Source organism: Eufriesea mexicana, unplaced genomic scaffold (assembly GCF_001483705.2).
Source record: "Eufriesea mexicana isolate 0111107269 unplaced genomic scaffold, ASM148370v2 scaffold474474834, whole genome shotgun sequence".
Classification (NCBI taxonomy): domain Eukaryota; kingdom Metazoa; phylum Arthropoda; class Insecta; order Hymenoptera; family Apidae; genus Eufriesea; species Eufriesea mexicana.
In genome coordinates, this window is record NW_016907907.1 from 579,056 (window position 1) to 604,881 (window position 25,826).

The window sequence follows — 25,826 nt, forward strand, 5'->3', positions numbered from 1 at the left end:
CATAGTGGTCATCAGTGACCAGTGTTGTTTCCTCAGTGGGCCATGGTAGTCCCAGAATTCAAAGTTCTCTATTTACTTGTGTTATTTAAATTTTCAGAAAATGGTTAGAATGAAATAAATATAAATTTTGGAAATGAGTATCACTAGACAGTGGTGACCACTATGGTCTCAGTGAACAGAGAAGCGCCGGTCACTGATAACCATCATGGCAGTCAACGTGTCAAGGACCCCTGTTAAAAATTCTTATTTTCTTGTTAATTTTTTTGTATATATTTGAAGCTTTTAATAAACCTATTTTACAAAAAAGAAAAAAGAAGAAAATGGAAGGTTCTTTAGATAGGGGTGTGTTCTTGGGACTCGGAGGTGGGATTTGAGATTTTGAACTTTGGACCCTCGTGAATATTCTTGTCTTTAATTGACTGGTAAAAGTTTGTAGGAAATCTCGCGGTTGTGGATTTGGAACTTTGATTTTAAGCTGTCTAGAACTTAACACGTTGACTGCCATGATGGACATCAGTGACCAGAGCTTGCCTCCTCAGTGGGGCCATAGTGGTCATTGTTGTCCGGCGATACTAATCTTTTTGAATTTAAAATTGTTTTATTCTAACCAATTTTTTAATATCCGAACAACGTAAATAAATAGAGAACTTTGAATAGAAAATATTAATAATTTGCACCGTTTTCTCGTGGCCCCCTGAGCATACTATATAAAGTGCATGCCAGTCAAAGTGTTAACCTATTTGCATCTTGGTTCCAGAGGGTGTCTTCCAAGATTTAATTTTGATTAAAATTAAGTATAACAAACAAAGTGCTCTAATATAAATATTTATTTTCCTATATACATATTATAGGGCATAATATATATTATATGGTGAATAAACTCGAGATAGATGAGCAACAGTTATTACGTGCGGATTATTTCTCCTAATGACGCGAATGGGTTGAAAGTCGAGCAATTTTGATCATTCTCGTGGAAGGAAAGCATGATTCATAGAGTAACCATGGGATAGCTGAAGCTGTTTGGTAAACCGGGTCGTTCTCGTGAAATTCCGATAATTTATCTCAATTAGCCAGGCGAAACGGGCGCATGCCGCCGTTTTTCCCGCAATTAGCCGGTCTTTAGCCGCCGAAGCCAGAATTTCCGTTTAATCGCGGCGCACGCTTTAATCCCAGCGTCGTTATGCCTCGATCCTCCGGCCGGTCGCGAGCGATTTCACGGGACAAAAACCGTCATTGTCAGACGCGTCTCATTTGCATGACGCTTTGCACGCGAAACCATCCGTCGTTCCACTTCGACCCTGTCCCTACCCGTGAAAAAACCAGTCGTCGAAAGCAAAACGATCATCTCCGGAATGAGAAAGTGCGTGCCTTCGCTCGATACTGACCCTGATAAATTCGCGATGCTATTTGAAATTGAATCAGCACCCGAGCTCCATTCTTTTTTCCCGGAGCGCCATTTTTCTCCCGTCGCCATTTTTCTTCACCGATTGTGCGAGTCGCGGATAATTCCCGATATCGTCGATATCGCGAAGTGAAATTGCGAAACGCTTCTTCGAGGGTGACTGGCAAAATAAATCGGTGAAAGTAATCTCGATTCCGCGTTAATTTTCCCTCGCTCGCGTTATCTGCAGGCACGAGACTGGCTCTGGGAAACGTTAGATCTCTAGCAGTAGTCCGGTTTACGGATTTTAAATGCGGCATTTAAATTGCCGATTAAATTTCTCTATAATTTCCTAGCGTGAAAGGCTTTTTTCCATTTCCTGCCTGCCTCGTTAGGCAAGGTTTCGAGAGTTAAACGGACTGACAGGGATTAGGGATCGCTGAGCATGCCGGGAGTGGAAGTTGGAAAATGTCAAACGATCGCACTTGTTTCGAAAATGGTAAACGAGTGGGGAAACGTGCTTGTTTCGGGCAGCGCTGGAAAATGCCAAGCGACGCGATCGCGATTGTTTCAGTTAATGCTGAAAAATTCCAACTGCTGCGATTGTTCTTTGTTCGCTTTAAGTATCGTTTAAACTGCCAAGCCACTGCGCTGGAATTTTAACGCACCGTCAACTGCGCATCGCGACTCTACACAGTGGCACTGGCCGGCAAAAAAATTAGAACAGCACCTCGTACTCGTTTCGATTCCTGTCAAAAAATTCCACAGGCTGCAATTGCTCTTTGTCCGCTTCGAGTATCGCTAATTGGAAGACCCCGACGTTTATTCTAATTTCATTCCAATTTTATTCCAATTTTATTCCAAGTACGTCGATCTAGACCCGGGATATTGACACTTTCTTGCGTAAAATTCGAAAGGTGTCATCGCGATTATGTCGATTTACGTTGAAATATGCTAACACGTACGATCGTTCCATCCTCGTGCCAAGTATCGGTAAAACCGAGGAGGTATTGCGTTGGAATTCGCACCAGTCGTCAATTGCGCGTCATGATCCTCGGTTGACAGCACTTTGACAAAAACTACGAATACCGTGATAGCATAGCGTGACACTGAAACGATTAATGATCGACTTGGTCCGAGGATGCGAGACATTCGCGATGGGATTCGTCTGGGACTACTCTCCACATCCTCGACGCCATGAGCCTAGTCCAGGAACGACGACACCTGTTTTATGGTTCCAGGTATATCCTGGAACGAGAAGAGTTCTTGTAGTATGTTTAAAGAATGCGTGTCAGGGGTCTGGTTCCTGTCATCTCGCTTTTACTACTTCCTCGTAGAACAGTCTAGCAGATTCGGATCGCGGTGTCCTCGGGTATTCCCTGTTTGGGGCCCGTACTATTTTCGGCGAAGGAAGAGGCGAAGATTCAACAGAGAACAAAAGAATGAACGTCGAAACGATGTTATTCTTGGTTAAATAAAGACTCGAAGGAGTAGCGTGTTCCAAGGGTAGATAAAACGGCTGAGATAAAGGGGCCTTACGTAAGTTCTCGGTAAAATAGTCGCGAAATTGCATCAGGCTTCCTTGACAGTTCATGGCCTTAGTCTCGGGCAAGTTAGTCTTCGTCACTTGGACACAGCGATGCTTTTAGAATTTCTTATGGAGCAGATAATCTGAAAATGTTGAACCTAGCTTCGTGGTAACTTACCTTGCTATTATAGGTTAGAATTTTATAGGTTAGTAACAAATTAGTATAAGTTAGTAGTTTTACAAGTTAGTTAGTAGCGAGTTTGTACAGTCAGTGAAGATATTTTCCTACTTCCACCGAGGATATTCCAAAATATCTAATTTCCAAAGAGTGTTCAAGAGATACGTGTTGCTACGTTTACTATAATATCTGAAAATGTTGAATCTACCTTCGTGGTAACTTACCTTGCTATTATAGGTTAGAATTTTATAGGTTAGTAACAAATTAGTATAAGTTAGTAGTTTTACAAGTTAGTTAGTGTCAAGTTTGTACAGTGGTTGAAGATATTTTCCTACTTCCACCGAGAATATTCCAAAATATCTAATTTCCAAAGAGTGTTCAAGAAATACGTGTTGCTACGTTTACTATAAGATCTGAAAATGTTGAACCTGGCTTCGTGGTAACTTACCTTGCGATTATAGGTTAGAATTTTATAGGTTAGCAACAAATTAGTATAAGTTAGTAGTTTTACAAGTTAGTTAGTGTCAAGTTTGTACAGTGGTTGAAGATATTTTACTACTTCCACCGAGAATATTCCAAAATATCTAATTTCCAAAGAGTGTTCAAGAAATACGTGTTGATACGTTTACTATAATATCTGAAAATATTGAACTCATCCGCAGCCAACCACACCAATTTCATCGCGAAACCACCCGAAACGCGGCTCGTAACCACTTTCACCCCGCGCCTTTGTATTCGAAAGCAAGCCGAGGGAATGGGGAACGAGTACCCGCGACCTAACCTCAAAACTCGCCGGCGTTCCACCGAATCTGCCGTAAGAAAATTGGACCCGGTGCATGGTTGGAAGCGGAGGGCAGGCAGCGGCGAGCTCGGGGTGCATTGGAGTCGATCGTTCATCCTGGTCCAGGGCATCCACATGCCGTGTCTCCCTCAGAGGCCGCGAACAGCGTCGTTACGGCAAAGTAAACGATCGCGAGAACGATGAATAACGGTGCGCCGCGTGAAACCGAACTGCGTAATAGCGTTCGAAACTGGCGGCGAATAAGGTTACCCTGGCGAACGTTATTGTCGGTTACCTCGCCTGTAACAATGTAATGGCGAAATTGGCGCGAAGGGAAGCCAGGCTACGGTCAGGTATCGACGTCGAATCACGCGGAACGCGACAAGGCACTTGATTTTCGAGGGACTCCCTACTGGTAATTTAGATCTCCCCACTTTTCTTTCTGTTGCCAATCGTTTAAGTAATAAAAATAATAAGAGTTAATTCTCGCTTTTCGAATTGTGGCGACCTCGAAGGACTGAGAGAGCGTTTGATGGCCAGCCAGAAATCGCGCAGGGATATCATAAATTGCGGATCACGATTCTAGAAAGACCAGTCCTGGCGTCTTACGATGGATCTCCCTGCTGGTAATGTAGCTCTGTCCACCATTCGTGCTTCTGCCAATAGTTTAAATAGTACAAAAATAAAATTTAATTCTCGCATTCCTAATTGTGGCGATGCTAAAAGACCAAGTCAGTGTTCAATGACCAGTTACAAACAGCGCAGGGGCACGCATCGCGGATCACGGTTCTAGAAAGATCAGAACCATTGCCATCGTTCTGCCACGCGTACCCCTAACAAAGACGATCAAATACACACATGCCAAGATTCAGGTACACGTGTCGCGGATCAAGGTTCTGGAAAGACCAAAACCATCGGTGAGCGTTCCCCAACGAGTGCCCCCCTGCGAAGACAAAAGACAATCGGGCGCTCGCGTATAGAAACGTGAGCTTCCGATCCCTAAGGCAGTGAATTGTCCAAAACGAATTTTAAATCGCCGAAGTCACTGCGATTCGAATATTTGTTCGAATGTCAACGCGTGTGACGAGAATGATCCGAGATGTGAAGCGTGACGGGTAAAAATACGCCGGAGCGGAGTATCGGGAAGAAAGCGGATAGAAACACGTAGTATCGAAGCCACAGGACGGGAATGGGCTGAAAAGCGAGCGTGGCGAGGAGATCGCGTTGCGTGCACGTAGCCAGCCCGCATCGCGACACGCCCAGCCATGGGCGAGCAACCAGGAAACGTAGCACGCGTGCGTGTACACCGCGTATCCTACATAACGTACTCGTGCAGGTACGTAATACACCGCGACCGAGCAGCCTGTGCACCGTTTGGGACCGCGCACTGGACATCATCGGCGTTCCATTGGTCAGCGTACGAGCACACGCTCCTCGAGTATGCATACCTGGATAGCCCGCGCTGGATCTTCCCCTTTGACGGATGGATCACCGTGGCACGCTGTTCTCGGTAGCCTCGCGGGATTACCGGGATTCCTCGATTCCGATGGATCTCGATGGGGTATAATTGGCAGTGGATAGACAGGCGTTGTTCGCCGATCCAGGCCGAGATCGTTAACACCGCGACTACCGACTCGTAACGCGTAGCAAGGCGTAACGCACAGAGGTAATAATAATCGCAGCGAAGTACAGCTTGGTACAGCGAAGATGGAAAAGTATACATTAACGGCGTTCCTGTCTGGAATTAAGAATTTCTCTCGAGCAGTTTCAGCGGAGGAAATCGAAGCGAGTTTTATTCTCTACAGTCGGCTATTATTTTCTGCCCCTGGAAAGCTTTTTTCCAAGGATGCACTCGAGGGGATAAAGGTCTGGACTGGAGCATTGTTGACAAAGTCGGTTTAAAAACCGAACTCCGGAGTTCTTTTTCGCTAGGCTGAAAGAAGCTAGCGCGCTTTCATCCGAAGTAAGCGGTTAAAGCACGGCAGCACATTTTGCTTACTTTCAGGATAAAGACTCCCGTCGACGTCGGTCCTCCCCTTGAAATATGGCCGCTTGTTTGCGGCAGGGATTTGCAAGGACACCGGACAAGCTTGTGCATTAGCGGAAGACGTTTCAGGGGAGACGTGGCTGGATTAGCACGAGGGGGTCCTCGGATTTAAATTCAGGGGATTCTTTTCACCTGGACGTCTGAAGTATCCTACTTCTTTCTTACCTGCGTCTACCCTGTTCTGTCGAGAAATACTTCCCAATTTGAACGCTCTTAAAAATATCGCTGACTGACTCTTGCTTGACTCTTTGCGACACAGGATTTCAGACAATAAAATAGACCCGTGTTGCCTGGAAATTTTATTGCGTTTTAAATGAAACGAAATTGATATATTTTTACTAATAAAAGAATCACAATGTAAACCTATGCGTATGCAGCTATTGCGATATTTCCAAGTGGGACTAAAAATGTCCCACCATGCTTTACGGTGCAACGAAAAGGTGGGACACTTTTAATCCCAGCATACCATCTTCCTGTGTACTATTTAACTGATATATATAGATAGATATCATATATTGTACGAGAAACGCAAACAGTTGAGTGCAAGTAGTTGTCAATAGACAGATGACGACGGCATCAAAGGAGTTAAATCGCTCCAGCCTCAAAATATTAACCCCTTGCAGTCGACGACCTTTTCGTTACAGAAAAATAGTAATTCGAAGACTCTCTGCCATAAGGTGGACGATATTTTTGAAACGGTAAATAAGAAATCGTACGCAAATTAAGACGTAGAATTATTTTTCTTCGACATCCCACGCATCGTTGGGTAATTTTAAATTTGGTGCATTAATTAACATCGATCTTTAGAATCTGATTAAATGGCGACTGAGAGTCGCTTCTCGAGTGCAAAGGGTTAAAATACCGTGCATACGCCTCGTCTCCAAAAATCTTCTGGATCACTCTTCTCCAACCCCCTTGTCGAACCCACCTCGATATCGATACCCCCGGATCAATATCCGTGTGGCAAGATTAGACATCAGCCCAGATGCTCAGGTGCATTGCTAGGAGTCTCGTAATTAACGCGGAAGTTATCGAAAAGCATTGTGGCTAATCTTGGTCGCGTCGATGGAACAGCTCTTTTCCAAGGGCGGCGTCGTTCCATCCCGGGTTAAGTGAGTTTCATTTAATCCCGTCATTAGCTATTTGCCGGCCAGGAACGGGGCGAGGCGTTCACCTTCTTCCTCTTTCTTCCGCCCCGGCACGGCTCCTCCAGCGCATCATCCATCTTGTATCCTCTGGCTGGCGAGGGCACCGCGGCCGCCACCGCCACCACCGCCACACCACCGCCGCCCGTCGAACGTCTTAATGATAATCTTCGGGTCGAGCGAGGAGAATAAAGAGCATGCATTACGCGGGCAACAACGAGCAGAGAGCCTCCGCTGGGTGGCTGCCGTTGATGGCCTGCATCCACGCCGTGGATCGATCGTTCCAACGGACTTTGAAACGATTAGTCGCTGGAAATTGAATGGCCTGGATCGTTCCACGACCATCGTTCCCGTTTACGGCCGGAGTAATTGTATTGGATGTTCGAATGCACCTCTGATAACCCCGCCCGACGATAAGATACCGTTGGCGTGTCATAGTTATTTACATGGGTGGGCTAGTTTCGCGAATGGAGGAGCTGCATTCTGCTCGGTGCAGACAGTCGCGAGCACGTGGGTCACTGAGAAGCTTTTCTGGGATTATTTAGACCAGGATGAGGAGATAATTCGTCAAGGTTTCGATTGGGTAAAATAATTCGCTGGTGTTCGATACAATTCAGATAAGGCCTTGACCCGGGTCTCAGCCAGAAGAACGCGAGCTATTAATTAACTCTTTGGGACAGGGTGGGATTAAGTGTCCCACTTTTTTGATGCACCGTAATGCATGGTGGGACGTTTTTAGTCCCACCTCGAAATATTGCAATAGCTGCATGTGCATAGGTTTACATTGTGATTCTTTTATTAGTAAAAATATACCAATCTTGTTTCGTTCAAAACGCAATAAAATTTCTATGCAATATGGGTCTCTGATGCCACGTTAAAATTTTCTGTGGCTCGAGTGGATCGAATTTGCGTTGATTACTGGTGTCTTAAAAGATATAGGAGTTAGATGTTTAACTCACAATCGTGGTATCTCTGATCGTTGATATGTACCCCATTTTCTAATGTGCCAAGTGACATTCTGGAACCGTTTTGTGTTTATTCTTTCTTCTCGTGTCTTCGCTTCTTCTCTGTAAACCGTCAAGCGTATCAGACGTGTCTCGTGTGCGCTAAATACAGATAGATTCTAGAAACTAGAACTGAGCTTCTTATTCTTCAACGAGGGTCCCACAGAAAAGATCGGAATAATTAAATCACACGTGATTAACGCTAGAACTGTCATGGTGGTCAAAATGACTCGTTTCGGACATTCTATTTTCGCGATTCCCCACTTTCGGTAAAAATTATACTAATGATACTAATTTCTGTTCAAATAGGATCGGGATTACGTATGCTCTTTCATTTTCGTTACATCATTTTAATTAGCACCAATTGCGTGCAATTCTATTTAGTTAGGTATGCATTACAAATCAGTACTTCTACTATTAAGTAAATTATAGGACGTAATATCTGTTGGAACCCGGATTTCAATATACAACACGGGTTCTAGCAACAAGGCTACGTTGGAAAAATACAAGTCGGCGGAGAGGAAAAAAAAACAAAACAGAAATTGCAACTGGAACGGACTGAACTGACTACTGAACAGAAAACTGCCTTGAAACTGTGGCGGCTAAGATTCCGCCACTACGCCCATGCAAAAGGAGCAGGGACATTAGGGTCGAGTGTGCACCGAGTACGTCTCCGCAACATATCAGCAGTCGCTGCAGGTCAGCAGACATTGTCCCTCGGATGGCATTGGCAATCGTCAATGTCATGCCGGGGATTAGCCTGGGATCGAGCAGTGATGTTGCAGACCAACGGTCGTCTTAATTTACGACTTCCCTGGACTTCCCTGTCATCACGATTTTCCCGCGCGAGGGCGGTACCCGCGTAAACTTTTCCCGCGAAAACTTAGTTTTTCCGCGCGCGGGTTGGCGGGTTTTTCTACTCCTTCCGTGAACACTCGAACGCTTTAAAAGCTCCTAAGTCAGAGGACCACAGGACAGTTCGGATCCTTCTACGACGCCATGATTATTGTCCCAGCCACCGCGACGAGTGCCGACATACTTATTGCGACTCATTTCAAAACTGTGCTGAAACTGACCTTTCGCAAATTTTGTGGGCGCTTATATAATGCTAGTTTTTTTGGGAGGGGGGGGGGGGGAAGGGGATCATTGGCCCTTAGCGAAAGTGGGAATGAGTCAATTGTTTTTGGACTCTGAAAGAGGTCTGCGTTTATCAGCTAGGTCCTTCTAGTGATTAAGGGCCAACGAATCGTTAATCATCCAACATATCTGCACCTCCATTGAAGTAAAATTTGCATCCGTGAAAGGGAGATACTTCGTCCATTTCGTTATACCGATATACCGAATAATACCTTTAATTAACGAGGATTTTAATTAACGAGGATTGAATTTTAAACGGAAAATTAATCGCTCGTCGCTTATTCGTGGAAATTCGTTTGATTTTTGCCCGGTTGGTGTTCGGGTGGAACATCTGTGCGACAAGGTTAAAAGTAGTAATTCGGGGAAGGGAATTAAAATGACGGTTCGGCGAGCCGCGGTTGCGGAGAAAGGTGTAATGAGCGAAGCGGACAGAAGCGGAACGGGAGGCCGGGAATTTCCCGTGGAGCCCGCGGCAGAAAGATGATCCACGCGCTCGCACGCGCGCGAGTCTTGCTACGCGACTATAATTGCGAGCAGGTGGCACCATTAATCTTGCGGCCACCGTAACCCATTTTCCCGGCTCTCTGCAAGCCGGCCAACGCTGTCGCGGATAATGAAATAACGAAGCAGGCGTCCGGCTCGAGTAGGACTCCGAGTCGAACGAACTCTGGCCTATGGGCACCGCGAACGAAATTAATTTTCACGGATTTCAGTGATTTATACTCGAACCACGTTGTCCAGGCGTGCATCCTCTGATTGCGCTCGCTGCGTGCCTGTCCGGCTGTTTGCGGTTTGGCTTTCGTTTGTGTCTCTTTGTCGGGTGACGCGATGTGGCGAAGATGGCCGAGAGTAGCGGTCATCCCGTCCAGTTTTCGACTGATCGATGGTCTAGAAATTGAATCCGGTGTTTATCGATCGGGAGAAAGTACCGTACGGTTGGGCTAGGCTTGGAAATTTTACTCTTTCGGGCTTCGAAGGTATACGATATAAATTAAATCGTACGAAAATTGGAATAGTTTCGCGGCTTTGGGAATTTATGAGCTTGTATCTGTGACGATTAGAGATTTTTGGAGTTTGTATATTCGAAGGTTAGACATTTTTGGAATTTGTGTATTTCAGGGCTAGGGATTTTTGGAATTTGCGTATTTGACGGCTAGGGATTTTTGGAATTTGTGTATCCGACAGCTAGGGATTTTTGGAATTTGTATATTTGGCGGCTAGGGATTTTTGGAATCGGTACATTCGACAGCTAGGGATTTCAGAAATTTGAATTTTTGGGAATTACAAACTTCTGAAAATTGCAAGATCCGAGGATAGGAAGATCCGGAATTTCGCAACGCGCAGCGTCTGCTATAGAGAAGCGAGCGTCGATCTCGGACAGGTTAATCTTTTATTACGCGTTGGTTAATTCACTGGCAAATACAGCCGTAAACTCTATTCTCGGCGGAGTTACTTTTGCCCCGTAGTCCTTTGTGCGATGGAGAGAAGAGGCGCGAGATAACTGTCCCAGATTTTCAATCGCTTATTCATAGCGAAGAGCGTACAGGTGTGTGTCGTTACGTGGACGGTGACGCAAGAACGGCGTCGAGTCCCGAAGATGAATGTTTACTTTTCATCTCGGCGTTACAGGCCGTTTTGTGTTCCAGTAAGTAATTGGTTACTTTTAAGGGAAGCGCTCGGGACGAGGCGCGTTCAGCCTTAATATACAGTTGAACACGGTCCATAAATTACCCGACGAGTTCAAAAAGTCCAGGAATACCCTTCCTGGACTTGGGCTGAATTCTCACGTAACGAGTATCATAACGTGTTCGCGAAACAGTCCTTCATCCCGAACACATTCATCTTGAAATCATTTTCTGCAATTTTCGAGACACCACGCGCTCCGTAATGCCTCTGATGTCTGCTCTACGTTGTAATAACAAGCCGGTGCTACCTCCCCGAGGTTCAAGTTTAGCTTGGACAGCGACGTCGCGGACTAACTCCGAATTTAGGATGTACGTTTCTCGCCTAAATTAACATCCGACAGCGAGAATGGGCGGGTCGTCCCCTGAGGTTTGCAACTTGGACAACGTTGCTACGAGCTTATCCCGAATTCGGATTAACCCTTCATTGGACAGGTGAACGTTGCTGTCGCCATTGTATTCGCAAAATTCTAGGGACCTACCTTTCTATTTGCCATTTTATTAACGAATAACGTTATTGGAGGTCAATCTCATCCAAAAATACCTGTGAGGATCACAACTCTGTCAATTCTACGAAAATTCGGATTAACTCTCCATTGGATAGGTTGCTGTCATCATTGTACTCGTGAAATTCCATAGATCCACTGTTCTATTCGCCATTTTATTAACGAATAACTTTATTTGGGACGAATCTCATCCAATGGGTCATAATTCTGTCATTTTTTCGAATTTCGGGTGAAAATTTGGATAGCACGATTATAAAATATCGCCCTTCTAACCTATCATTGTGCAGATTTTTCTATAGAACATCCCCATAGAAGTACCATTGCAATGGTACTTCGTTTTCGTTGGAATAACGTCATGTCAAATCCCAAGATTATAAGCTTCTCGTATCACGCGGACATAATTGTATTCATCGCGTTTTTAACGTGTACAAAATTTTTAATTTTATCCTGGATGGAGTAGATATATACAGTGATCAATTGAAATTAAATACAACTTCGATGGACAATTTTTCGTAATTAAATCGTAGTGCAAGGGGTTAGGTGAATATTATAAAAGCTGTCGACGTCGTATTGCCAAAAAGAACTGGAGGAAAAATACGAGAATAAACACCTGCCCGCGCGATCAAGCCTTTACGTTCTCCATCCATTCGTCCCTCGGCTTTCGAAACTTCTGGATCCTCGCAGTCTCGCCGCTTTTCCGTCCATCGATCTCCCAGCCGGATCGATAACTCACGAACGGTATATTCCTTTCGCCTGCGACCTTCGCCATTCCACGATCGAATCGAATCTCTCAGGGGACCTTCGATCTCCGCCACGATCGATCCCTCGATCCCGTTACTCGTCGCGATCGTGTACGCTCCGCGGCCAGCGCGCGCGCGCGCAAGAGAAGGCGGCCGTCCCAGCGGAATGCATCGCGACGCACGCGTGCGTGTTTCGCGCGGATGATCTCAAAGGTTAACGATGTTCCACGCTTCGCGGAGGATCTATCGCCTGAACCGGCAAAAGGTGAGGCGGAGAGCCGATGGATCGTTCGTGAAATCCAGAAAAAGGCCGAGGATCAAGGACGCCGATCGAGGATCCTCTAACGCGCGCGTGCACCAGCAGTCCCCGAAGCAAGATCGGTTTCTAGCCTTGCGCAACCGACTCGACATTTTCCAACAGGCGCGAGCTCCTTCTGTCGATGCTCCCGATCTTATGTAACGTTTCGTCGATCGTGTGCACGGAGAAAACAGGTACCAGCAGCTTGCATTCGTTTATGCAGCACCTCGAGAGTAGTCGTGGAATCCTCTTTCGCGTCGAATCGCGATGTGCTCGGTGTCGTTTCTAGGTACCATTTCTTCCTTCTCTATATTCGTTACCAAAAACACCGCTTTGAGTCAATGGAAATCTATTTTATTCCTTTGTCATCAACGTCCTGTGACTCGGGAACGCTCAGACCACTCTGACACCACTTGGACTAGGCCCTAGTAGGAGTTTATAAATCACCAGTAGACAAAGGGCATACTGACCGAATTTATCTGAACTCCCATCATCACAGAAACACTAGCAAATCCATAAAATACACGGTGTCGTAAGTATTTCAATTCCAAGTAAGTCTTCATTTTCGTTACGAACTTATATGCGAACTTTGAGTGTGACAATGCGGTCGAGTACGTACCAGAAGTTTTAACAGTGTCACTCCAAACTGGCTACTATAGGAGGAATGTTACATTTTGGAATGATGAGCAATATTTATATCCGAGTAGGAAATAAGTGGGGTTGTCTATAGATCAAGGTTGAGAGAGGATGATGCAGAGAAGGTCGTGGTTCGAGTGACCAATAGGACGATAGGGATGAGCAAGGGATGAAAAGAGAAGTTAGCCCATTTGGAGTTTCTCTAATGTACGTAGACAAACGCCTATAGATGACTCAACAGTCAAGTAAAGCATCAAATCAATCACGCTACGTTCCATCAAACACGTTCACTCTTTGTATTATAGCGAACTAAAAACCTATGGAATCTCGTTTGAACTAGCCTACGTTTATAAAAGTATAAACGTAGTAATAAAGTGGTTATAGAAAAGTCGGACGAAACACCATTCGACGTACAATTTTCATTTCCTCGCTTTTCTACTTCTTTGGTATTCAGTATTCGAATTTTCATCCGAATTCGGAATTCTCTTGGATGGCTGTGTTCTCGATGACATTTCAGGGTTCCATTCGGTGTAAAATTCCTGCTCTTTACTTAGACACTCCTCGGAACCCTCATCCACTATAATATTCGAATTTCTTTGGATGGAATTCTCTTCAACGTCGACTCCATATGTTATAGGTATCATTTGGATGTTCCATTTGGTGCAGAATTCTTGCTCTTTACTTAGACACACCTCGGAACCTCTATCCACTATAATATTCGAATTTCTTTGAATGGAATTCTCTTCCACATCGAATCCACATATTGTACATGTCATTTAGGTGTTCGATTCTGTATAGAATTCCCATCTCCTGTTACGAGACTCCATCTAATACTTAAACTTTCTGCCAATGGAATCCTCTTTAACGCGTCGAGTCGGTATAGAATTCCTATCTCTTATCTTCGCAGTACCTGACACGTAAATTTCACATCGAGTTATGACGTGTCAAGTGTCGTTTCAAGGTTCGATTCGGCGTAGAATTTCCGTTCCCAGTCTCAAGACTCTTGCTCTTCCTATCTCTCTTAAGTTTTCTTGGTACCAGTGACAACGTAACCGAAGATCTACGAAATGACAGGTTACTATAATCGAAGCAGGAACTTCCTTACTTGAGATTTCCCAAGCTCCGGGAATTTTCATGGAATTCTTAACCTCGGAGCGTGGAAGTGTTCCGTTTCGGGCAGGAATAGCGGAAAGAAAGGAGAAACCGCTAGGTCGGGGTTTAATCGATTTCATAGCAATTACCGGCCGGCGTTTCGGATTGTCAGGTATTTCGAAACGGTGCTTCCGCGTGCATGGGCTGCATCGTTGCAGCGATTCTTTGCAGCGGATGGTGGCGGGTGACTATTATTGCGAGCAATGTTTATTAACCGAGGTACACGCGCCGGTCGGCACGCGCATTAATCTTGCCGCGGCCGCGAGATAAGCAAACGCTCGCGTCACTTGGACCGACTGTCTGCATATTATTTACGTCATCGATAAATCTTCTTAACGTAACGTTAACAGCAGCCGCGATAGAATCGTCGGCCACGATTAATCGACTTTCCAGCGCCGTACAAGCTCCGTGGAAAAAGCCTCGCCAGAGAGGGTTGAGCAACCCCCGGACGGAAATTGTTTCGATGTGGATAAACGTTGCTCGTTAGTTTGATCGAAAGCCGACATTCGGCACGAGCTCTAAGAATGCATCGATTGTTTCGCGCATACTTTCGCGCATTCTAATCGAGCCATTGATTCTCTTCCAGGCCTTCGTGCTCGGCTTTATCGGCAAATCGTAAGCTTACGCCGAGGTACGATTGCGCTCGGTGTTACGTGGAACTATTGACTTTGTTAAGACTATAATTCCGCGTAATTTTTCCGTTTGTAGTACGTACATAGCGATAAAACCGTGTCGTGCTCTGGTGACTGTCAATATTTGGCATATTTCGCCAGGGTATTCTATTTGCAAGCTTCGTTATCGTAATTCCTCGTTATCGTAATTGCAAAGATGGATATTTTTGGTGGAGAAAGGAACCAGTAGCAGCATCGATCGGTAGAAATTTATATTTTTCGCTTCACCGTGGTCTTTTGTCACTGCTTGCTTTCGATCAGTCGGCTAGCTATGACATGTCAGTGTACACTTGTCCACGTAAAGAATAAGTGTGCGGTTTCCTAAATTTATACTGCTCTGCGTTACTCTGATATCCAATTCCAATAATTTTGAGACTTGTAAGAGAGACACTCGTCATATTCGAATTACTATGCGATCGTATAAAGAACATATCGTCTTTCAATTACATTTTGTTGCGTGTCTTTTCCACAAAAGAATATTCTATTCAAAACCTTCGTTATCGTGATTCTTCGTTATCATAATTATAAAGATAGATAATTTGATATTCGATGAAAAGACGAGCGCCATCTTTGAATCGTTATGCGATCATTTGTATAACGTATCACCTTTCAATTGCATTTTGTCGCGTGTCTTGTCCACAAAAGAATATTCTGTTCGAAACCTTCATTATCGTGATCCTTCGCTATCGCAATTGTAATGACAGATATTTTGAAACTCGATAAAAAGACGGGCGCCATCTTCGAATTGCTGTTCGATCGTTCAAAAAACATATGGCCTGTCAATCCTAATTTTCTCTAAAGATTCCTCGATTACGTTGCACCCTGATCCCCAAACATACGCTTCCTTCGCGAATAAACTACCCTCTCGAACTTCACCCTTATGAACCTTACCCTCGCGAATAAACAACCCCTATAGAACATCCACTTTTCCGTTCCCAAAGCTCCATCGCACCCTCCCAGATCCTCGACGAATCACGCTCGAATGGATTCGCCACGCGATTCGGATCAGCTTCCCGTTATCCTCCGCGTGGTTAATGAAAGCAGCCACCGGCACGGCGTGATAGCCGGCGCAATTTGTAACCAGGGCGAAGTCAATTAATAAGGACATCGGGCCATTAATTTAATTGTACCCCGCGACGATAGATATCGACCTGACCCGCGGCCTAGACGCCTCGGAGACTTATCAATCACGAAATTTCCACGCGTGTCTGGCGTCGCGATCGACTAGAGGTCCCTAGGAGGTCGCGTGGGCAGCCATCGTCGCGGATTAAATTATCGGACCGTCTGGACGAGGTCGAACCGTGCTCGACACTCGTCTCTGTTCCTGAAAAATTGCGAAATCCTGCATCTCCCGCGGACTTCTCGCGGATTCGTCGGCCAGCGAGAAGGGAGCACGCGTTGCTCCTTAACCTTTCCAGTTTAACCTTTCGCGAATCACCTCGCAACGACGCTTCGGTATTTTTTAATAGGCTACGCGCCTGGTTTTAGCCGCCTGATCGACTGCTTGGATCGTAAATTAGCTACACGGGATCGCGAAGTCCGCTGTTGACGTAACCCTGCGAGCCGGATGGGACCAGAGGTGTGTCCGTGGGTAACGAGGAGCGAGAGGTCTGCTCGACAATCATTGGCGATATTCTATCGGTGTTTCGTGTCTAGCACGACTGAATATAGGGATTTGAAATACGCGTACCAGAGACACACGGAGCCTCCAGAGAGTACGCGCAAATCGCGAGTAACGAGCGTAATATCCAGGACAAGGCCCTGGATGTCTCTCTTACGACCCTCGATACCGCGATGGAGCTCGATATATTAATCTCAGCATTGGCGTTAAACGAAGGATACTCGCGTCCCCAGTCAGCTCTCTTCCAATCGTCCGCGGTCGCCCGACAGCCTTTGGAGAGCTTCCTGTGGGAGAGCTTTTTCTGAGAGAGCTTTTTCTGTGAGAGCTTTTTCTGTGGGAGCTTCTACTGGGAGAGCTTTTTCTGTGGGAGCTTCCACTGGGAGAGCTTTTTCTTGGGGAGCTTTCTCTGGCAGAGCTCCCCCTGGGAGAGCATTTTCTGGGAGAGCTTTTTCTGGCAGAGCTTCCTCTGGGACAGCTTCCTCTGGGAGAGCTTCCTCTGCTCGACGGAGAGTCGCGAATCGGCGCGGAGGATAGCGCGGAAAGGGATCCCATTTCTTACTAGCTGATCTCGTTAGTAGACTGGATAGGAATTGCATGGAATTTGCGCGCCGCGGCGGCGTAAACTCATCTCGCGCCGCGGCGCGGAACGCGTTAGGCTCGGTCCGCGTTGCATTCCGTCACGTTGCAGGGGAGGAGCCGTTCGCGCCGCGAGGAAATCCCCGGTATTCTAATCAGTTTCTAGCCCCTATCTGCTGGCCGCACGGCCGACAAAGCGGATTCGGAGAAATCGCTCGATTGCCAGTCCACGGTCGTCGCAATAATCATTAGAGGAATATTAAAGCCGGCGGGATATCGATCGGTCGATCGATCGAGCGGACGTCGCGACGCTTCGTGGGTCGGACGACGAGATGGCGAAAGCGAGGTACTCGTTTAACGAGTATAATACGCGACGGTGAACGGTCGGTGCGATGTTGGCGAGGTCGCGAGGTTCCGCGTAGGTCGGTCCCCCGTCCCAGGCGTATTATTCGTTACGCGCGTGTCGGATCGGATCGAGCGGATTTATCGCGGGTATTAACGAGCGCGTGGGCAATTTCGGTTAATCGTAATTTGACGGGGGAATTAGCGCAGGTCGAATCGATCAGAGGTGGACGGGCGACATCGCTGCGAACGGATGTCTGCATCGTGGTAATTGCGGCCTAATACGACGCTGGATCGAGCGCGACGCTCGGTCTTCCGCGCGCAGCCTCCTGCGTATAAGTGTGACTTAGGATTACCCGAGCGCGCGTATAATTTAGATGGCCGGTATAAGTTCTCGAGGCAGCGCGCGTAATTTAGATCGCGGCGCAGATACGCGAGCGGCGTAAGGGGGGCGACGCGCTGCCCTATCCAAGCACAATTTAGACGAAATTACAGCATATAGAAGCTTGCATAAGTTGCGCCGAAGCGTTGCTTGATCGGCCATAACTTAGGGCTAGCATAACTTAATCCAATTATAATTCAGATCGTCCATAACACGCGGCGGATTAAACGTAACGCATCCTGGCCGCGCCGCGGCGAGATTGCATCTGGTTCTAGCGATCGTAAACTGGCAATAAATCGAACCTATCCGGAATTTGATCGTACGCGAGCCGACTAGGATCGAGCTTCCTCGATTTCGAGCCGCTTCTAATTCAGCCTCGATTATCCGCGAGCAATTGAACGACTATTTGTCGCGATCGCGGCGCGCTCGCGCTCGCGCGAGAGGGCGTCGGTGGCCGTTCCCCGTTCGCCGTTCGTGTCTCGATGGGTTCCGGTTTTATCCATCGTTTTTCGTCGCGAGCCTCCCCGGACACACCGGTGGGACCTGTTTTCACCGATGAAAAGTTACCGGATCGTTCAGACCGGCGACGACGGTACGATACGCCCGACAGACCCCCGTTGCTTTTCCAGATGGAACTGGTCGACCGTGCGAAAAGCACACACGCCACGGAATATCGCGTACACTCGCGCGCGTCTTTCCACGCGCGAGTTTCACCGACCGATCTCTCTCTTTTCTCCCTTTTTCTCTCTCCTTCGCTGCCTTCTCTCCGTTTCGCTTCCTCGACCATGCCACGCTGCTCCGGATCCACCTTCCTTCCCTTCCATCTCCTCCCTTTCGCTCTCTTTACCCTCTCCTCTCTTTCCTTCTTGTTTTCCCCGTCTTCTACGTAGCGTAGAGGTATCTATACGCCGACGACGAATCGACGAGACCGTTTTACAACCTGACGCGTCTTTAGAGGACCGCGTAAAGTTCGTCTCGTAAATTACACGGACAAGAATTCCGCTTATCTGACGCTGGATCGGATACGGAGTGCTCGGTGTACACGGGGACAGGGACGGCCGGTGAACGACGACGAGGCGATAAGCGTCGCTAATTTCCGTAAATTCGCCGGCGACTCGGCCAGGGCGTTACGTTTTAATTGCCGCAATTAATTAGACCGAGATCGAGAGAGCCTGGCTTCGGCCCTGAAGCGGATATCGCGGCAGCCTTGGCGCGGTCGCTGTGGACGACCTTGCTTCGACGAAAGGTCAGCAGCTCCCGAACACCGAGGTGTTCCTCTGCGAGTTATTCGCCAACGATTAACGAGAACGGCGGGAGGACTTTTCGTCTGTCATCGGGCGAGATGGAAGATTAACCCCGCGAGAGGAGAGCGCTGCGCGAATCGGGAAAGAAGCCAGATCGAGAGTGGCAGAGAGATGCAGGGAGAGAGAGAGACGGTGGAGAGAAGCGGAGGAAGACGAAGAGACCGCCACGGGGCGCGACAACTCGTGTTTTACATAAGTAGCGCGGATCTTATCTCTGTTCTGGTACACAACTCTGGACACCGCAACCGGGTCACGATGCAGCCGGGTACCAGATCTTGCGCATCCTCGATGGCCTGGACCAACCAGATCTTTTTATTTTTGACATTCCGCCTGGTCGCACCTTTCGGTTCCTTGTTCCCTTTTTTACACACGCCCTGCTCGTCGCCACCTTGTGTTCGCCACGCGTTTTTCCTGCTTCTTTCATTACGGTAACCCCCCACTCCCCTTCCCCCTTTTTTTATTCCTTTTCATTCCCTTTTTTTTTTATTCCTCTCCATTCCCTTTTTTTTTTACTTCATTCCCTTTTTTTTTATTCCTCTCCATTCCCTTTTTTTTTTTACTTCATTCCCTTTTTTTTTTATTCCTCTCCATTCCCTTTTTTTTTTACTTCATTCCCTTTTTTTTTATTCCTCATTCCCTCTTTTTTAATTCGTTCTATTTAATTTCCCGCTTTTTATTTAATTAAATCATTCCCAATTTCCTTGCCCCTCCCCTCCTGTCATTATTTTTTTCTTCGCCTTAATGAGTATTCTTTTTTTTTTATTTAATTCGGGCAACTAAGACAATTTTTTAATCGACTGTTACACATCATACCAAAGATTAATTCATTTATATAAGAGTGTAATTCAAAGAATTTCAATGGGATTTAAATTCGCGCTTGAATTGTTTTTTTCTGGGTTGGTTGACTTGAATAATAATGGAGGAATGAGGGTGTCAACAATGGTGGAAAATTAATTTCTCCGACATATTCGTTCAAATATTAATCCGAAAAATTGGAAAAGCCCCGGGCCGGGAATCGAACCCGGCACCCGCGGGGTTGCAGTCAACCACCAAACTCGCTTAGCTAATCGGATTTTTATACGTGAACTCTTTCTACTGTTATATATAGTACTTCAATCGACTCTCCTCGATAGCTCCTTCAAACTTCGACGTTCCTAATCTACCGTCTGCAAATTTTCTATCGCAGATTCTTCTACCCTCTCATACTCTCCGCTCGTATCTTCTTCTCTCCTCGAATCTTCTCATCGGCTACTTATCCACGTATCCCGGGCGTGTCGCATCGAAAGCGATCAGACCCCGAAGCACCTCGCACAGCGAAGCGTGAACTCCTACGAAATTCCTCTCGTTACATCGGGCGGCTGGTTGGCGAGCTAATGACATTCCGAAGCAGTCGTTCCAGATAAATCAAGAAGCGTGTCCGAAAGAAAGCCAGGCCGGTGCCGCTAATAAATACGTCGTATGAACAAAAACGCGGAGCAGGGCGGTCTCGTATACATAACGGCCGGACACGGGCCATGATGTATCGCCGCGGTGGACACGTCCCGGCGTCGTGTGTGCCCGGCATAATCCCGTTCACGACTATGTGGAGCACATGGGAACCGAGAGAGCCGGCTTAATAGAGGCTCGTGCCGCTCTCCACTCGATATATCTTGGATTTTATCCCGACCTAGCTCTCCTTCTCTCTTCCCATTCCTTTTCTGGCAATAATTGCTCGATCTCTTCCCTGCCCGGTTACGCCGCCGCGGCTGCCGGAAGCTGCCGACCGCCAAGCGGAAGTCGTATCACCACCGAGAGACGATCTGCTCCGCCGGTCTCTTTCCTCTGCATCCAGCATAAATCCTTCTTTTAATTAACCTCCTGTCCTTGCGTGTCCTTTTATTTTTTTCCGCCGCGCGATCAGGGGATACGCCGCGGACGTACCGCGGCTTCCGAACCGCGCGTCCAAGGCCTTCCAGAGAGCCACTTTTCACCGAGTTCCGACCTGCAATGCCTGAACCAGATCCAATCCACGTCCCCCCGATCTTCCGAGACCGTCTACTTTCTGTTTCGCCGCGCTTTCCGCCTATGTTTTCGTCTCTTTTCGCGTCATTCGCATTTGCCCTACTCTTCCGCGATTTGGAAAAATTATTTTCAAACGGGGAACAGTGGGAGCTGGAGATGGTTCGGCCTTTTCCAAAACCGAGATTGACGTATGAATCCACGTAGAATTCCCGTTAACCAGGGCTCACCACTTAGTCCCTATTTCTCGAAAATCTGAATAATCCGACATTCCAGTGCAACCTAAAAGTTTCCCAGTCAAGACAGACCAGGTCTTCCACACAAAGGAAGAAACAATTTCGAATCTCTGTCCATACCACGAACCCCATAAACAATCATCGATATAAGAGGGGTACATAGACTCAAACCCAAGATCCATAAGAACCCTGGTTCCATTCCGAAATCATCCAAACGAAACAACTTGGAGCACCCGATACCTGCGCACCGACCTAACCCGTACACCCCCGGGACAGCGTGGAAAACTGCTGGGCCTTACGCAACCGCGGAGCACGTGGCCGCGCGCGTTGTGGGCTCGCCTTAACGCCTCCCACGTACCAGCGGCCGGTGCCGCGTTGTATAAACAAATAACAAATTGTAGTCGCCGAGCAACAAAGCGGGCCGTGCCGGGAGCGTTGGACGTTTCATGGATCGCCGTGTACGAACGTCAAGTGTACTTAATTGTACGGTCTCCATTCAGCCGTGGCAAGAACGCGGATAATAGAAAGTAAGACGGCGGGGCCCGTTGCGCCGCGGAGAACGCCGCGCTGCGAGCGGCTGGAATTTCGTCGGTCGTTTCTAAATCTCGCATTTTATTGGCCACCGTCGACCGTACGTCTCGTCGTCCCGGGAACACCGGCCGATTTTCGCCGCGCGGAATCTAACGGGCTGTCGGTGGATCGAGCCCGAGCGTCGTAAAAGCGTCGTGCGCTCGTGTTCGCCGCGCTGGGAGATTTACTATCGCGTCGATCGGTGGCAGTCGGTTAACCGGATTAGCGAGTTCCAGCTGCAGATTCCTTTTCCTCCGCGATGAAAACAAATTTCTGCGTTTTTTCCGCCGCGGCCACCGGTGAAATTCATCTCGGCTGCATTGCCACGTGTTTCTGCCGAGCACGGGGCACGGCGAGGAGAATCGGCTGTCAGAGGAACGCGAGTCGCTGCGAGATCGTAGGTAGGCGCTGTTTTAGGGGTGAGTTATGGGCTGTGGCCTGCTTTCTCGAGTCGCCTGCTCCCATGTCTATCGCGGAACGCTGAACACTCGGTGTCTTTGGGGTTCGCGGCAGGGATAGAGACGTTGTATGGGATAGACGGAATTTATTAACCTAAACCGAACTTTATTGTCCCGTTACGACACGAGACTCATTTCCCAGTGGCACCGAACAAAGATACCGTTTCGTACGTTTATGGCGGATTTTATTCTTCCTAATGACAGTACGGATTAGAGCTGACCGACGATTCTTTCCGTAATCGAATACGGAACGCGGAAAAATTCTACTCGTTACGCCTCGTTTCGAAACGGCATAAAACGTCTGCGACAGAGAGAGAGAGAGAGAGAGAGGAGTGAAATAAGAAAACACAGCGATCCGGAAGATCGGAGGACGACTGTTCGTTATGGCCGAAGAAACATCGCGAGGGTTACGCCTTAAATTATCCCGGCCGCTCGTTTGTTCGCCGTGGCAGGAGTCGCAGGAGTCGCGTGGTGCTCGGGTGGGGGAAATTTGTTAAACGTAGATTTTTGCGCGTTGGAAGCGGTTCATTAGCCTGCCCTCGCGATAAAAGAGGCTGCTAACGGTAAAGGTTCGTCAGCGGCCTCTTATACCGCTTAATCAAGCGGCCGCGCGAGGAACGAGGGAAGCGTCGCGCGGGTAAACGCGGTCGCGCGTGCGAAAGAAGGTGAAAAATGGCGCGGCGCGGTTTAAAATGCCGCCCGGTCGACGCTCGTGTTTTCGAGACCGGCGACGTACGGCCGCGTGCGCGCGTTTGTAAAATGTAAATTTTTCGCGTGCACGCGAATGCGGGGCGTGCTGAGAAATGTATGGACACGGAAAAGGTGGACGCGCGTGAACCAGCCGCGAGAGTAATGTCGTTGTTGCGCCCGAGTCGGCTGAAAAATCGCGGACGACTCGGGCTACGAGTTTCGAATTACGCGCGCTTTTAATGCCCTCGCGGGACGCGTTATTTCGCTCGGCGTTGCAACTTTGTGACTTTCGTCGGCGGGTATTAACGAGGAGAGCTTCGATGAAGCATGGATCGGATTACGGGAACTCGAAGTAGATTGAAATTGCCGGTGACTCGAATAAGGTGTGGTAAGATATCGAGTCGCGACGGGTCGGTTATCCCAACGTCGATTATTCGAATTTTCATCCTACGAATATGGAGCGAGTACGAGTACGCGTATGCACTTGGATCGAGCCGAGAGTGGAGAGTCGAGAGTCGGGAATGAAATACAAATAATTCGGGTTAAAGTAAGACGGATTTTCTGCTATATCGAGGCTCTAAATCCCAGTTTATGCGATTAGGTAGAAAGTAGATGAAAAGACGAGGAACTCGGAGTTCGGTGTTAAAAATTAAATAGAACGAAAAATCGAAACGCGTTCTTTAATAAATCTCTTTCCCGTCATTTGCATTACTAATTTCGTTAATTGCCATTAATTCGGTGGAAAAATAAACGCATTTCGATAAGCATGCACTAATGATCAAGTAGGCGGTGCAGGAATGGGGTTCACCGGTTCTAGGTTAAACGGTTGCCTCGAAAAATACCGCATTCTTTGAAACTATAGACGGATAAAGTGTATCGTGACCGACAAATTATAGATAGATAACCCGTTATCCGCGATTCTCCCGCGAGCCTTAAAAAGTAAATTGGATCGTAAATCGGCGAAACGAAATTCCTGCGAATTTACAGCCTCGAAATTCGCCGCTTTTTACCCGTCACGTTCCCTTCAGTTTTCTGGATAACGAGCACCCATATTCTCCCGTGCCAATCAAACCTTCGATCCGAATTCACCACGATGGCATAACTACCTCTCGATCGGACTCCGATTCCCCTCGATCGCGAGCGCTCCTCGAGAACCCTCTTCAACTTTCCTCCCTTCGACCGTCGCTGCCGGCCAGTTTTTAACGCGAAAACCATGGTCGACGCCGGTATACAGACCACGTCAATCGCGTTCGAAGGGATAATCGTCGTTTCGAGATGATACTTTGTCGCAGTCACGAACAGCCGAGTTTCAAAGCCGAGCATTTTCACCGGTCGCTCTGGTCCCTTTTCTCCCCCGGTTTCCTCTCCGGTGCCGGTCGCCACGGCCGATTACACGTTCCCGAGGCCTGCGAATCGCGGTCGTGGCTGCATTTCACGACGTCGTTTTCACGGATCTTTCTTCCTCGCTGGCGACTTTCTACGACCAATAAGGAAGCTCCGTTTTTTCCTTTTTTCTTCCCGCCCCAGGAGAACAGCTCCGCGGTAGCCGCGAACGTTGACAGCGTTTAGCTTTTCCGACAACTCGCACCTGTCAAACCGCGATATCACGTCGTTATCACGGATGATGATATGCTTGGTGGATATTAACACATTGCTCACGAATTTTCTCATATTTCGCGCGCCATCTATCAGAGAGCCTTAGATGTCAACGCACTGTCTTGTCAAAACGCACGGTCCCTGGCGTATATCTTACAGATTTCTATGCGGAATGCAGTGTGTTAACAAGCAACGTGTCGCATTCGCGATGATAGAGTTACACAACGTCCACTCGTTCGATTTGCAGAATGATTGGAGGGTTAGAGGTATAATAATCGGGATAAATGGCGGCGAGCATGGTCTGCGCATTGTGGACTGTGTACCTTATTTTTGGCATGCTATAACTCGACCATTACGCAGGAAAATGCCGATGATTCTCGTTTCGTCGAATTATTCCTGCCCGCGTTATCCATACTCGCGGACGTATAATTACATCCGGACTTATCGCGAGTGGTATTCGAGAAGCGTTCGATGGCTAACCTAAATAACGCGATTAACGAGAGCAATAGCACGTCTCTGGCTACCAATCATTCGTCCCGTTTCAACGAGGTACTCGGGTAAAAGAGTGGTCGCAACCTGTAATAACTCGTGGATGTAATCCGAGTGGAAAAATCCATATTTCCGCAGCGATTACATACTTTTCCGCTTGGATCCGTGCCAGGTAGCAATTTCGAAAAGTGGAGGGAAGAAACACGGAGAAGAAACGTGGTGGAGAAAAGTGGAAAAAAGGACAGAGAGGAGGATGGCTTCGACACCGATTTTCAGTCCGCCAGTTGCTGCATCGGCGAACGAAAATGGCGGCCGGCGTGCCTAGCTCCGCGGCTGTCTCCGCTCGGGAATCGACTCGGTTTCGTTTTACGAGGCGAGAAGTGGCAGTAATCGCGGCGTTATTCCGCGGGAAGCGGCGGCGTTTACGATTGGCGGGAATGGCGGAGCGCGATGGAGCGGCGCGTTTCCGGCGCGCGTGGCGCCGCGCGGCGACCGAAATCGGCGACATAGTGGCAATGGGTAGGACTTTTGCTCGTTCCACCTTGCCACACTGTCGCGATGTTTTTACCGCCGTCCGTATACGGCGCACTAAATTATCCCGTTGCAATAAAACGCGTGGCGGGACGCGCGTACACCACGGTGAACAAATAAACGCGAAATTACGGTGAAACCTGGTTC

General features: G+C 47.7%; 1 protein-coding gene across 1 annotated transcript in view; it reads left to right on the plus strand.

Annotated features, from left to right (window-relative positions):
- Positions 1-25,826, plus strand: part of osp (myosin phosphatase Rho interacting protein outspread) — a 221,869-nt gene that overhangs the window by 167,434 nt on the left and 28,609 nt on the right.